We start from the raw sequence: 15,612 nt of genomic DNA, 5'->3' as shown, positions 1-15,612 counted from the left end.
TCCCCCAGCCTTCGAGGTATACAGGAGTAAGAATCTCCCTTTCTGATCTTATAATTATTCTCTCTCTAAAATAAAAGAAAGATTCTATTTAAAAAAGGAAGAACCTTTTCCCTGAATACTTCTCAAGAGTCCCACCTGTTTTAAGATTCAGAACAATGAGTTCAGAAGTGAGAATCGATGTTTTGGATATCAAGGTTTTGGTCTTCATTCGAGTACGGCCCAAAAGAAGTTCTTTATCTCTTGGGAAGTATAAGAAGTTATCTCCCAGATATTGTGGACCAAAGAAAGTAGGTGATTTAGTTTACGAACTTCTTTTATCTCCTCATCTCAAAGTTCTAAATGCCTTCTATAGAAAAATATGCCAAACCCAAATCATGGAAAGACGGTAAAACTTCAGTGGCAAGTTACCGTTGGCTTCTAAGTTACGCTAGCTCCTTCCTTTATATAAGTCGTAACTTTTACTTGTCATTCACAGTAATCTTACTCCCATCGATCTCCTTTCTTTCTTAATCTCCTTCATGGCTTGGCAACAAGAATTAGTTTTATCCATAATGATTCCTCACCTTCAAGACGCAAGTGAGTCTGTGAAGAAGGATTTTATAGAACAGTATGAGCGCTCACTTTTTCCTCACCTAGGAACTTCTGTAACGCAGACCAAATGGCGGACCTATCAAGACATAACTAGGGTAACACCCTGGGGTCAGCAGCACTTTCGTAACAATGTCCGCTTGGCCATGGTTATCGAAGCCTTGGGTTTGGGTCCTCGATACTACTGCGTCATGAGATCAAGACATCTTGGGTTTTCTGAGCGGGTCTTCTTACTGGCGTGTTTTCTTCCTCATGAGAAGATATGCCTTTACCCCGTTTTTGGCTTGCCTCTCAGAGGTCCTTTTGTTAGAACACCTCATACCACTGAGATAGGCGCAGCAATAACCCACAGAATCATTCCCATAGATGAGTTACCTTATACTTGTGCAGCTTGTGAGGACTGCTTTTGTGACGATATGATGGACGGGCTTATGGAAGTGTAAAGAGTTCCTCTATCTTTACTGTATAAGTTCCGAGAATGAATAAAGTTTAAATCTTGTTCGTATTTTGAATCTTGCTCTCTTTAAGACTTATCTTGGTGGTTAATCTTGATTAAAATTTTTCTCTATAATAATGAATATGAAGATGTATGTGAGATAATGTAGTCTATATGAGTGAATGGATGAGGAATGTGGAATAAGTAATGTGGTCCGATAGTGGATAATATGGAAAGACAAGAGTTCGTTATAGAAATTGTATTTGTGACTGTTTGTAAATGACTGTTTTATGTCAAGAATGCTGGAGAAGCATTTTGACCATCTTGAGGATTAAGGTCATGAAGACTGAACTGATAAAGTTGCAACTGCTGACGGAGAGTCAATGGAGGATGTCTCGCGTAGCAAGGTCGATCGAGGTCTTGACCAGCCTCGGCTCGATTTAAATGGTGAGCTTCCGGTACGGTGGATGAGGGACCAAGGAAGCGGCCTATGAGTGAAGCGCTAGGTCACCTGCGAAGGATCCTAGAGGGTGCTGACCATACGGTGCTCGGGCTCTGGGTCGCCGAAGATACCCACACGTGCGTCGTGGAAGATATTGGAATAAGGAGTAAGAGTTGTTTTCTGAAACCGGGCATGGATCTGGTTGATTGACCTTGCTGGTCCTCAACAGATGAGTCCATGGCTCTTTTATATGGATCTGTGGGTTGATCTTGCTGATCTTCCACGGAGACTCCATTCTATTATATGAATATATTGCCGGTTACTATGACCTAGGAACCATGGAAAAGGCCCCTGAGAGAACAGGTGGTGAGCGTTTTGGTTGCCAATGATGCCATAAGTATACCGATGAAAGAATGACTGGAAATAAGGATTCAACCAGAGACTTTGAGGATTGTCATCAGTGACATAATGGTTTTATTAAAGGATTGTTTTAAAGCTAGTTGATGCTAAGAAAAAGGCAATTTCATATTGGGTGTGTAAGTGGTATGACTAGTTTTATGTTTGCATGAACTTCCGGCTAGGGAGCCTTGGAACTCTTTTCCTTGGTACCCGGGACAAAACCTAACCAAATTCCAAATTGGATCCCATCACTACAGTGGTTGGGCGGTTGGCTAACCCATGGGATCGGATGGGGTTAGGCTGGACTGATGGATCCGTAAATCGAGATTAAATTTCTATTATTACGATAGATGAAGTAAATCCCGGATAGAAATTGTTATATGGATAGGAATCAACGGCTGTGCCTCTTGATGGGGAAAAAAGCGTTGATCCCAATGATCCAAGTGCAAGTTCTTCCTTGATTTGACCAAGTACCGTTAAAGGTGCAGTCAGATCAGTTTGATCAGTAATGATCTTGACTACGTTAGAGTAAAGAGTTATCCTGGTGGAATCGCCCGTGCTTTCCGGGTAAAGGAAGTTTTTCCGGTTTCGGTTTTGGACAAACCGACGGATTAGTCTCTTGTCCGGATATCCGTGGGCGAGGCCCCGAGTGTGGGACCCCTGTCCCGCGCGAGAAGTGCTACTTCCGCTGCTAGTACCCCGAATCCGTTGCTCGGTGGGAACAGGGACCTCACATTGGGGTCATGCAAGAATGGTCCTTACATATGTTGTGCATGAAAAGAATGGCACCATGGCCATTCTTGGATGTCCCCATGGCCCCTTCGGGTCATGCAAGAATGGCCCTATGGCCATTCTTGGATGCCCCCATGGCCACTATTTCAGGCATTGTCATGCACTTTAAGGTAAAATTGTGAATGTTTGAGACCTTGGGGTCATGGAGGAATTGTCCTTGTACCTGTTATGCATGAAAAGAATGGCCCTAGGGCAATTCGTGGATGCCCCATGTCCATCCCAAAATGACCTATGCCCAATGTCCATCCCAAAATGACCTTGAGGCCCTGGGGTCATGCAGGAATGGCCCTTGGGCCATTGTTCGAGGTATTCTTCCATATGTTGTGCATGAAAAGAATGGCCCTAGGACCATTCTTGGATGCCCCCATCTCCAACCCAAAATGATCTTGAGCCCCTAGGATCATGCAAGAATGGCCCTTGGGCCATTGTTCCAACCATTCTTCCACATGTTGTGCATGAAAAGAATGGCCCTAGGGCCATTCTTGGATGCCCCATGTCCATCCCATGGCCATTCCAAAATGACCTTGAGGCCTTTGGGCATGCAAGAATGGCCCCCTAGGGCCATTCTTTCACAAGTTGTGCATGAGAAGAATGGCTCTATGGCCATTCTTGGATGCCCATGTCCATCCCAAAATGATCTCAAGACCTTGGGGTCATGTAAGAATGGCCCTTGGGCCATTCTTCCACATGTTGTGCATGAAAAGAATGGCCCTATGGCCAATTGTGGATGCCCCACGGCCATTCCAAAATGATCTTGAGGCCAATTGTGGATGCCCCACGGCCATTCCAAAATGATCTTGAGGCCTTGGGGTCATGCAAGAATGGCCCTATGGATATTCTTCCACATGTTGTGCATGAAAAGAATGGCCCTATGGCCATTCTTAGATGCCCTTGGATGCCCTAGGGCCATTTATACTCTGCATGAGGAGAATGGCCCTGTGACCATTCTTGGCCTACTAGGGGCATTCCCAAATCTTAAATTTGAATTTCAAACTAGAATTTTCCCATCGAATTCCCAAATAAAATTTGAAATTTGATTTTCAAATTCAAATTATAATCTTCCCACCTTCCTCTTTCGTGCATAATATTTTCCCCCTCTCCCCATATCAATTTTGAAATTTGGATTTAAAACCACCCTCATCCGTAATTTTTCTGCCCATCTATGTCCAACGCTTCTATGCTACGTGTTTGCTTAATCGACATTTGGAGCGCTACCCTCTCTACACTCAAATCACACCCACATTAGGTATACAAATTATTTTCTCATGTTATTAGAGTCTTTTAAGTCGATTAAGTAATTTATTGTGTTATTAGATCCGTTTAAGTTGATTAGGTGTATACAGAGAGAGAGAGAGAGAGAGAGAGAGAGTATATGCGAGAGAGAGAGAGAGAGAGAAAGCCCTTACCTCCTCCTCCTTGTCCTTCATGCTCCCTCCCTTCGGCGCTCTCTGACACTCTCTCTCTCTCCTTTGAACTAGCTCTCTCTCTCTCTCTCTCTCTCTCTCTCTCTCTCTCTCTCTCTCTCTCTCTCGCTCTCTCTCCTCTCTGTGCGCTTCCACTGTTCGCTCTACAGAGGTGGCCGCCTCTCTGTTCGCTTGGTGCCTTGCTTTCAAGCGCTTTTTTTAAGCTAGATTAGGTTACATTTTAAATAATATATATAATATATATAATATACTATATACTATATACTATACATACTATTATGTATATATAATACTATATAGTATATACTATATACTATATATACTATAATATATATAATATACTATATACTATATATACACACAGTGAGCTAAAACCCTAATACAAAAGCATGTAAAAGTCTCTCCACCACATAGTGGATATCATCCAATTTTCGGGCAAAAGTACACGAGAAAATACATGGAAAATTGCCCCAAAAAATATTGCTACGGTGTCGCCACCCCCCATGGACCCCCCCACGGCCACAGTAATAAGGAAAGTCCTAAGAAACATGTGGTGGCAATGAGATCAGGCTCCACCACCTAACAATATATACTATATGTAATATAGTATATATACTATATCATACTAGTATATATAATATAGTATAGTATAGTTTTTATATTATAGTATATATAATATAGTATAGTATATATATAATATAGTATGGAAAGGAATCTTGATTGGGGTTTTTGCATAAAGATCTTAGAATTGATAAGGTGCAAAGGTTAGAGCAAAGAGACATAGCTCAGAAAGCCCTAAAACATGTTCATTGGTCAAAAAATAAGCAACTCTATTTTTCACTCTAGCGCTATAACCCATGAATGAAATAGGGTGAAACTTTGGCTGGAGATAGCTCATAACATGTGCATTAGTCAAAAAATAAGCGGTTGTGATTTTCACTCTAGCACCATGACCCATGGATGAAATAGTGTGAAACTTTGGCTAGAGATAGCTCATAACATTGCTAAGTCACCCCTAAAGGATATTAGCTCAATTTGATGCACACACGGTTAATTTGGCGAGAAAAATAAGTCAATAGAGTAGCACAAATTTTGGGCAGATGGTGGCAAAATCACTTAATTCCTTTGGTGAATCTCAACACCTTGATGTGATGAAGGTGCCCCTTGAATGGCTTGAGCAATGGCTGTAAGGATAGGGAGAATGGATCTCTTCACATTTTATCCCTACAAGGAGGTGTGTGGATAAGCTTGGGATTGATTACCTTAATAAGCTTGATTAACACTAAGAAACTAAAAAATGATTAGAGAGGAATTAAAGCTAGGGGTTGATTAGCTTAATAATCTTGATTAACACTAAGAAACTAAAAATTGATTAGAGAGGACTAAAGCTAAGGTAGTGGGGAGAAGCTCATCAGGAGAGGAGCGACTCTAATATCATGTCAAAAGATTGAACATGGATCCTCAAGCATGCATGGCTATGGTATGCTACTTAACCCTAATTAAAGAACACTCATTATAGGAGAGGAGCAACTCTAAAACATGGATCCTCAAGTATGCATGGCTATGGTGTGCTTAACCCTAATTATAATAATTAAAGAGAACACTCATTCTACTGGTGGGTGTAGCCTTATTGACAACATCATGATGATCTGATGACTAAATCAAGCTTAAATCAAGTACATTTAGGTTAAAATATGGAAACTTATACTCATAGACAGGCTTGAGAGCTACTTGTCTCTTCATTGCTTGAAAATGACCCATTTTTATATGAGGAGGGTTATGCTCATGTAGTAGGATAATGTTCATTTGATGTGGCTACATACTCCTGATCATGATCTTGTTCCTCTACTCAAACATTTCCCTCAATGGCATGACAAATTTCAACACCCCCCTTAGTGCCATAATATATAGGCTACTACGAGATGGTTGGATGTGAGTTACAGAATATCCATCTGTTTCCCTTAGTGCCATAATATATAGGCTACTACGAGATGGTTGGATGTGAGATGGTTGGATGTGAGTTACAAAATATCCATCAGTTTCCCTTAGTGTAACATGCTACTTAAGGTGGTCAAGTGTGGTGTTACGATATATCATCACCCTCCTGGTGGTGCATAAATTGCTACCCGCCGTGGTCAGTTGGTGTGATAAAAACAAAAGACTAGATCTACTCATTTGGTGACAATTTACAATTATGGCCTAAGGTGGTCAGGCTTGTCAATGTAGCTTTGGTTTAGAAGAGATGCTTGTCGGGGATCTTCTCTTTATTTTATGAAGCCTCCACGTAGTTGGCTTTGTACTTCTTCAGTCTACATTCTTCTTTCTTGTGCTCAAGTTTGTTTTAGTGTCCACATTTGGGCTTGTGCTTAAGTGTACATTTGCTTTTGAAGTGTCCTTTCCTTTTTCCCTGGTAGCATTCTTTTATGCCTTTGTTAGTGTAGAATGATTGTTCCCTTCTTGTACTTCGTGTTCCATTCTTTAGCCACTCCTCTTATTCAAGTAGGGATAAAATACAACCCTTACCAAATGTTGGTTTAGGTAAACTCTTTAGAGTGGTCACTAGTGCACCATACTCCTCTTGCATGCTTTTTATAAGTATGGCATGTGCATCCTTTTCAACTATCTTTGCATCTATGCCTTCCAACTGGGTCATGATACTTTTCATTTTGCTTATGAAAGACTCAAGAAATTCCATCTTTAAGCCATAAAATTCTATTTTCAAATGGAAGGTTAGGGCCCAAGTGCAATCTAGTTAATGAGAGTGATTGTTCATCCTTTTTCAGTCCAATCCTCAGTTGGATTAGTGGGTGCATTCTCCTTAATTAATTTCCATAGCTTCTTGTGCATGAGGACATACTTCATTTGAGTGGCCAAGTGTGAAATCCTTCCCCAAAAAACTTCTCAAGATTTTTGATAGTGCTTGATTCCATTGCAACAACGATCTTACTGGAGTTTGACTCTTGGTAGTATGTAATTTCTTACAAGTGGCAATTTGAATGTTATTGCAAGCGGTTACATCATCCCATGAAATTTGCTCTGAAGGCTTCCCAAAACCCAACCAAATGACACATGATTAATGTTTATGATTTTATAAAGCCAATATGTCCCAATTGTTTTAAATCTACTCTCAAATGAATCCAATTTTGACTAATTACTGGCCGTGTTTAGTAAGAAAACATTATAATTAACATGACTAGAATTTGGAGGACTCCATTGAGCTCAGGGAAAGGAATCTTGATGGGGGTTTTTGAATAGAGATCTTAGCCTTAATAATTAGGTGTAAAGGCTAGAGTGGAGGGTGGCATCATGTTAACGTGCTACACTTTCTTATGTCCAGAACAGGTGCTAGTTAGCATAACTTTTTAAAATGATTTTTGGATCCAAAATGTAAAATTTCCTATCATGCTATACATCATTGAAAAGAAGAGAATCTTTATGTATAATCTCCAAAAATAAAAATTATTTTACAAAACTTCTACTACATGTCCATTTTTTATGTTAGCAGTACTAAAAAGAACTACTAAAAACCTTTAAAAAATGTAGTACAGTTAACAGGCTTCCACCTTGGAGAGAAGTAGCTCAAACAACCCTAAAACATGTGCATTAGTCAAAAACCAGGTGGTTGTGTTTTTCTTCTAGCACCGTGAGACTTGTGGATGAAATAAGGTGAAACTTTGGGTGGAAATAGCTTATAACATTTCTAAGGCACCCCTAAAGGGGTTGAGCTCAATTCAGTGCACACAAGGTGAATGGCGAGAAAAACAAGTCACTAGAGCAGCACGATTTCTCATAACATTTCTAAGGCACCCCTAAAGGGGTTGAGCTCAATTCAGTGCACACAAGGTGAATGGCGAGAAAAACAAGTCATTAGAGCAGCACGATTTTCAAGCAGGTGGTGGCAAAATCACTTAGTTTCTCGGGGGGTTCACCTCAAAAAATGTTAATGTACCATGTGAGTTCAACAAGAGGGATTTTTTAATTAGATAAATTAAGAAAAATTTACACGATTATATTAATAGGAGGGGTTTTTTAATTCAACTTTATAAAAAAATCATTTAGCTCATAAGTAAAGAGGGGTTGTTTTATTGGGAAAAAAGTTTAGTTAAGGGGTTTTTTTAATAGCTCTTTGAACGCACGTGATACCTAGGGTTTTCTAGTAGTGCACCCCCCGAGCTTAATTCCTTTGATGAAGTTCAAAACCTTTATGTAATAAAGGTGACCATTGAATGGCTTGAGAAATGGATGTAAGGATACATTAGGACTAAATGGAGTCTTCTTGGGCCCTTTTATTTGGCAGTTTAAGGGAGTCAAACCTTTTCTCTTAAGAAGAAACGTTTTCTAATTTGAAGCTTCAAAACGGCTACTTTATTCGAATTTGAATTTTGGGGGGAAAATGGTATTTAAAATCTAGCGGGCAAAACCATATCATGTAACATATCTATGGAAAGCTCTTGATGCGTAGATCACAAATCTATAATCTCCGCTCAAATCGGAGCTTGTATGTAGAAGTTATGGAGGTCCGAAAATTGTAAAATTGCCCCCCCCCCCCCCCCCCCTTTTTGGGAGGGAAAGTGCACCCTTTGACCACTCTTACACCTCTCTTAATCACCAATGGTTTTTGCTTACATGGCGGGCTCCTATTTGTCAAAAAGTTAAACGTTTCCATAACCTCATGGCAAATTAAAGGGCCCAAAAAGACTCCATTGAGTTCCTAATGGGGAGAATGGAGCTCTTTAAATTTTGTCCACAAGGAGGTGTGTGGATAAGCTTGGGGTTGATTAGCTTAATAAGCTTGATTAACACTAAGAAACTAAAAAATGATTTGAAAGGAATAAAACTAAGCTACTGGAGAATCTCAATGAGGAGAGGAGTGGCTCTAATACCATGTCAAAAGATTGAACATGGATCCTAAAGCATGCATGGCTACGGTCTGCTTAACCCTAATTATTGTGATTAAAGAACACTAATCCTATGGTGGGTGTAGCCTAATTAACAACATAATGATGATATAAATCACCTAATCAAGATTGAATCAAGCAGAATTAGCTTGAAAGATGGAAATTTTTACCCATAGAGAGGCTTGAGAGCTGCTTGTCTTTGTTGCTTGGAAATGATGCTTTTTATATGAGGAGGGTACACCTCTTACAAATATGCTCATGTGGAATAATTTCCAACTTTGATGTGGCTGAATACTCCTTATCTTTGTACTCTTCTCATAACTTTCCCTTAATGGTAGCACAAATTGTAACAACCCCACTTGGTTCATAATGTATAGACTATTGCAAGGTTGTTGGATGTGAATTGCAAAAGATCCATCACTTTCCCTTAGTGCAACATGTTACTTAAGGTAGTCAAGTGTGGTGTTACAATATCATCACCCCCCTTGGGTGCATAAATTTCTACCCTCAGGTTATCATGTGTGATAAAAACAAATTCTTACTCATTTGGTGACGTTTTACAATCATGGGATAAGGTGCTGAGGCTTGTTAATGTAGATTTGGTTTAGAAAGGATGCCCGTCACACGGACCCTCACTTTTCTTGATGAAGCCTTCATGTCGTTGGCTTCGTGGTTCTTCACTCTTCTTTCTTCTTCCTTGTGCCTGAGTTTGTTGCAGTGTCCACATTTAGGCTTGTGTTTGAGTCTGCATTTGCTTTTCAAGTGTCATTTCCTTCTGTAGTGGTAGCATTTTTTTAATGCCTTTGTTGCGTAGAATGCTTGTTCCCTTGTTTTAATTTGTGTTCCATTATTTATTTGATCCTTTTCTTCAAGTAGGGATGAAATACAACCTCAAATGTTGGTTTAGGTAAATTCTTTAGAGTGGTCACTAGTGCACCATATTCCTCTGGCATGCTTTTTATAAGTATGGCAAGTGCATCCCTTTTAGATATCTTTGCATCACTACCATCCAACTTTGTCCCAATACTTTTCAATTTGCTTATGAATTATGCCAGTGACTCATGAAATTCCATCTTTAAGCCACAAAATTCTATTTTCACATGGGTTTCTTGAGTTTTGGCCTTGGAACCAAATATTAAATTTAACTTGTCCCATGCTTGTTTTGTTATGTTTTTGGAGTCAATGTGATGAATAAGGTTAGTTTCCAAGTGCAATCCAATTAATGACAGTTCCTATTCATCTTTTCCACTCCACTCCTTAGTTGGATTAGCGGGTGCATTCACCTTAATTAATTTCCATAGCTTCTTGTGCATGACAAGATATTTCATTGTTGTGGCCTAGGTGTGAAGTCCTTCCTCAAAGAACTTCTCAACATTTGTGATAGTTGATGCCATTGCAAAGGTCTTATTGGAATTTAACTCTCTTTACTATCTGAATACTTACAAGAGTGGCAACTTGAATGTTATTGCAAGTAGTTATATAGTCCCATGAAATTTGCTTTGAAGGCTTCTCAAAACCCAACCAAATGACAAATAACTAATGTTGATGCTTGTACAAAGATATATACCCCAAAGATTTGGATTTTACTCTTAATTGAACATAATTTTGATTTTACTCTTAATTGAACATAATTTTGACTAATCACCACTTAATGGTTATGTTTAGTGAGAATTTAGGGTAATTAACATGACTAGAATTTGGAGGTCGCCATTGAGCTTATGGAAATGAATCTTGATGCGGGTTTTTGCATAGAGATATTAGCCATGATAATGTATAAAGGCTAGATTAGAGAAAAGTAGCTCAAACAACCCTAAAACATGTGCACTAGTCAAAAAATAGGTGACTATGTTTTTCCTTCTAGAGCCCTAACTCGTGGATGAAATAGGATGAAATTTTGGCTAAAGATAGCTCATAACATTGTTAAGGAACCCCTAAAGGGGCACAACTCAATTTAGCACACACAAGGTGAAAGGTAAGAAAAACTAGTCAATAAAGTAGCACGAATTTTGGGAAAATGGTGGTGAAATTGCTTAATTCCTTTGGTGAATTTCAACACCTTGATGTGATGAAGGTGCCCTTGAATGGCTTGAAATAGTGAGTCACGAAAAACGACAACGAGTCATGAGTTGTCGTTTGCAACAAGCTATCTTGATTTTTTACTAGTCCTAAATATTGTCAATTTTACACTCTTTTAGAGACAGTGAAGAGAAATGTTTTTAGAAATTTTACAAAATAAGCATAGTTTTAAAATTCTTTTAAAAAATGTACATATTACTAATTTAAAGGTGAAAAAAATTATGCTTTTCATGTTAAATAACAAAATGAAAAAATAAGGTCAATACAAGATATAATATTTTTTAAAGCTACTAATAATTCACGCATGTCTATGTAATATATAATACATTCTTTACTTAGAATTACGAAAATGTACTTTTTCTTCTCCAAAAATTTAACTAACTTCATCCCAATCATTGCACCTCATCTAATCATTGAATTAGAGCATATATTTAATGTTAAGATAAGTAGGTATCTGGAGTCCATGGCCATAGAAGAGGCTTATTGAAAGTAACAATTTCTCTAGATTTAGATAGAAAACCAACGATCCAAATGGTCAAATTTTAGATGGTAGTGAGTGCTACAATTTATCAGTTTACTTTATTTTGATCTAACAGTTTGATTTAGAGTTAATGTCTTTACAAAAAAACAGTTTATAGTCTATAACAGTTAGATTTTAAGCCATGAAAATGACAACATCTATCATTTGAAAATTTGGATTCGAGAATCCACTTTGTTGTCAAAGTAGATTCTAGAATCCAAAATTTTGGACACAATGACATTTCGAGTGAGTTAAATTTTCATCCGAAAAAAGAAAAAATTTGGTCCATAAGTGAATGAAAATTTCACTTTTATTGGATGAAAAATTTAGTTTGTCGACCAAAAAAATTTCCATCAAAATTTTTTTTCTCATTGGGAAAAATTCCGTCAACGAAAAAAAATCTTGTCAAAAATTTTCATTGTCGAAAAAAATTCTATCAACAGAAAACCATTCTCTCAATGAAAACTTGGATACTAATTTCCAAATTTTCGTGTGGATAGAAAAAAATTTGTCAACAGAAATTTCAATCTATGGATGAAAAATTAGACTCTCTCGACGGATTTTTTTGACGAAAATTTTCGACAGAACTTTATTCATGGAAGTTTTTCCATCAACGAAATTTTTTTACCAAAAGTTTTTCCTTCGATGGAATTTTTTGATTATCTAAATGTTTCATGTAGTAAAAAGTTAATTTTTTGTTCATTATGGACCAAAATTTCACTCTCACGATAAAAACATTAGTCTCAATGGAATTTTAGATTCTATCAACTTTGGATTCCATCAATTTTGGAATCCAAATTTCCATCAATTTTTCAAAACGATAAGTATTGTACTCAAAATATAACTGTTATAAACTGAAAACTATGTTTTTACAAAGACTATAACTCTAAATCAAACTATTAGATCAAAATAAAGTAAACTGATAAATCATAGTACTTTCTACCATCTAAAATTTGACCGTTTGGATCGTTCAATTTCTATCTAAATCTAGAGACATCTTTGCTTTCAATAAACCTCTTCTATGGCCATGGACTCTATATACCTACCTGTCTTAATATCAAAATATGTTTAAATTCAACCATTAGATCAACTTTGTATACACAAAGAAAATTTATTTTCTTAAAGAATGCACTAATCCCATGTAAGAGTTTAATCAAATTATATTGGGTCTAAAAGTAATGTCAATTTTATCACCTAACCAGTTTGTTGATAACACGCTACGTAGTACAACACGCAATGTAGAAATGTCTATTGGTACAAAACTTATCCATGCTCAAGGAAAAGTATGACCTAGAGATGCTTAAAGAAAGCGAAAAGGAAAGAAAAGTGAATTTTGTCGACGTGTGGACATGCTTAGTTTACATCATATAAAAAATATTGTGTATGGATTTGAGTTCAAAAACTTCTTGACACTTGCACAGAAAATAATTTATATTTCTAAGCAAAAGGTCCAATGACTCTCCTAGTTGATTGGAAGAGTTTCTTCTCTTTTGTAATTCTTTTCTCAATTGGACATTTTTGGGTTTACAGTAAAATGTAAGTAATCTTTTATGCATTCTTTTTTCACGAAAGAAGTGTTTTTTTAATGTTTGATATGAAAGTGTGTCATTTGTCTCCCAAAAAGGTATATTTTTAGGGTTTTTTTTCAAAAATTGAGTTGAGTTGTTGTTTGCATGATTTTTTAACCACTTTTCATGGTTCTTGTTCTTCAAATATGTACCAGTAATCTTCTATTTCCCAATATTGTAATCATTGGTGAAGTGGATATGATGTAGTACGAGCATTAGGGAAAATTTGGACTCAAAAAGGGGCCTTGGGATGGTGATGTGGAAAAAGCAAGCCAATAAACCCACATATAATATTGGAGGGTAGGTGTGTCATTTTTGAGTTCTTTATTTCATTAACTAACATGTGGGGTGTTTTTTAATTCAAAACAATGCCTCTTAAGTAAAGTTTTTTATTCCCACTATGGTGCCTTATTTTATTGAAAAATCACCACTCTCTTTCTTCATTACACTTTTGAATGGAACTAAGCCAACTTTGCTACCAAACTTGAACCAAACTTCATCCCTGTAACTCATCATCTTGCATTGTCTCCCCCCTCGTCTTCTTGACTCCACAACCACAACCACAACCACTCCAAATCTGAATTGTTTTGAGCGGGAAGTTTTTGATTTTCTCTTCTTCTCATTCACATTCCTTCCATTTTGGAAACTCATAGCATCTCGCGTCTTTCTCACACCATAATCTTCCTCTCCATCTCATGAGTACCTGCCTACCTCCAAGTTCCTGGCACATTCAATGGAACATTGATTCATCATACATCAAGGTTTGAGGATTGAGGCAGCAAGTTTTGAAAAAGGATGGAAAAGAATTTGTTCTTCATGCACCATACCTGCTTGTGCATGAATAACAATCCCATTTCTTACCTTTTTCAAGTGAGGGTTGTGCTTACAAGTATTGTGTACATTTTGGTGCATATAGTGATGTTGTCTTTTGGTTTTAATGAAGCAATCTTCTTCACAGGAGATAAGTGTAATATCTTTGGTTAAAGTGTGAGTTCATGATGCTTTTTGGTATTGTTAAAGCACAGAACAATGCATTAGAACCTATGAAACAAAAGAAGAAAAAGGTGGACATCCACTTCCAAGTAGAAGCCGATTATGCTCCCTGTTGTAAGAGAAATTGGTCCAGGCCAGCCTGCAAAACCCACATTATTGAGCTTCGAGTTGAAGGAAAGAAAAATATGGACCTATGGTTAGATGGTAGTATTTACCCACCAGATCCAACCTCCTCTAAATCTCCATCATTCTTGGGTTAACAAGTTTCTTCAAGTTTTTGTGTGAGGGTGAAAATGGATTGCTTGGATATTGCAAAAGATTGTTTGGCCAATGTCAAAGTATCATTCAATGTAACTTTGAAAGACATTTAAGTGATAGAGATGCCAGAATAAAAATGCTTGAAGGTGCGAATTTTTACTTGGCGTCGATCACAACAGCTTTGCAAGCTTCATATGAGGACAAAGAAAAAGTTTGTTCTGGGTTACAAAAAGAGATTGATCATTTGCAGGGCAGCAGACTATTCGTAAGATGTAGGCCACTATTAAAGAGAAGAATGAAATTTTGACAGTTCGAGAAATCAATAATTTCACATTGGAGAGTGAGAATGCACACCTTAGAAAACAACTTAAAAAGTTCAACAAAAAATTACAATATTTGAAAATTGAAAGACACGCCATTGGGTGCTCGATTATGCAAGAGACAGTTCAAACCATTAGGTGCTTGATTATGCAAGAGACAGTTCAAACCATTGGAAGAACTCAATGTTGGAGGTGACCAATGGAAGCATCGTGTTAAAGCTTGCAGGTATTATAGGATCTATAATTTCTTTGAGTACTCACTTTTCATTTTCATCTTTAGTTACATTTTTGGAGATAGGAGATTGGGTGTGGGGGTGGTATAGTTAGATGAATGATGGACTACAATAGCTATCATTGTTGCTTCAAGATGGTCACAAATGTTGTAAGTCGTCCCAAAAGAGCAAGGTTCTAATATATTTGGCAAAGTTCTGACAAAAGAAATCATAGAGTCAGGAATACATCATCCTAAGATTGCAAGACTTCGATCAGACATAGCAAAGCAATCCTTGCAGAAGGTGAGTGAAGCATTCACTCTTGCAGATGCACAAGGTATATGTGACATGACTCGCATAAGCACAAAGTCTTACAGGATGTTGTTTAATAAAGTTAAAGAAGGTTTCAATTCTAAGCTTGGGAAAAAAATTCTAATTCTCATTCCAAAACCATTTCACGTGAACAAAGCTTGAAATATTCTCAACTTGGGAATGGTCGAACTTGTTGGGGGGGTGGAGAGCCTTGTCACGTGTCTAGTACATTGATAGTGACTAAAAAGAGCGGGAAACAGAAAATCATAAAGCTTATAGAGTTCAACAATTTCATTATGGATGTTCGGAAATTACAAATGGCAATGGTGAAATTTTATGACATCAGTGTTCATGAGTGCAATGGAAGGGTGAAA

Source organism: Cibotium barometz, chromosome 19 (assembly GCF_041138505.1).
Source record: "Cibotium barometz isolate CiBa-2024 chromosome 19, ASM4113850v1, whole genome shotgun sequence".
In the NCBI taxonomy this organism is placed as follows: Eukaryota; Viridiplantae; Streptophyta; class Polypodiopsida; order Cyatheales; family Cibotiaceae; genus Cibotium; species Cibotium barometz.
Note: the sequence above shows the minus strand (reverse complement) of the source record.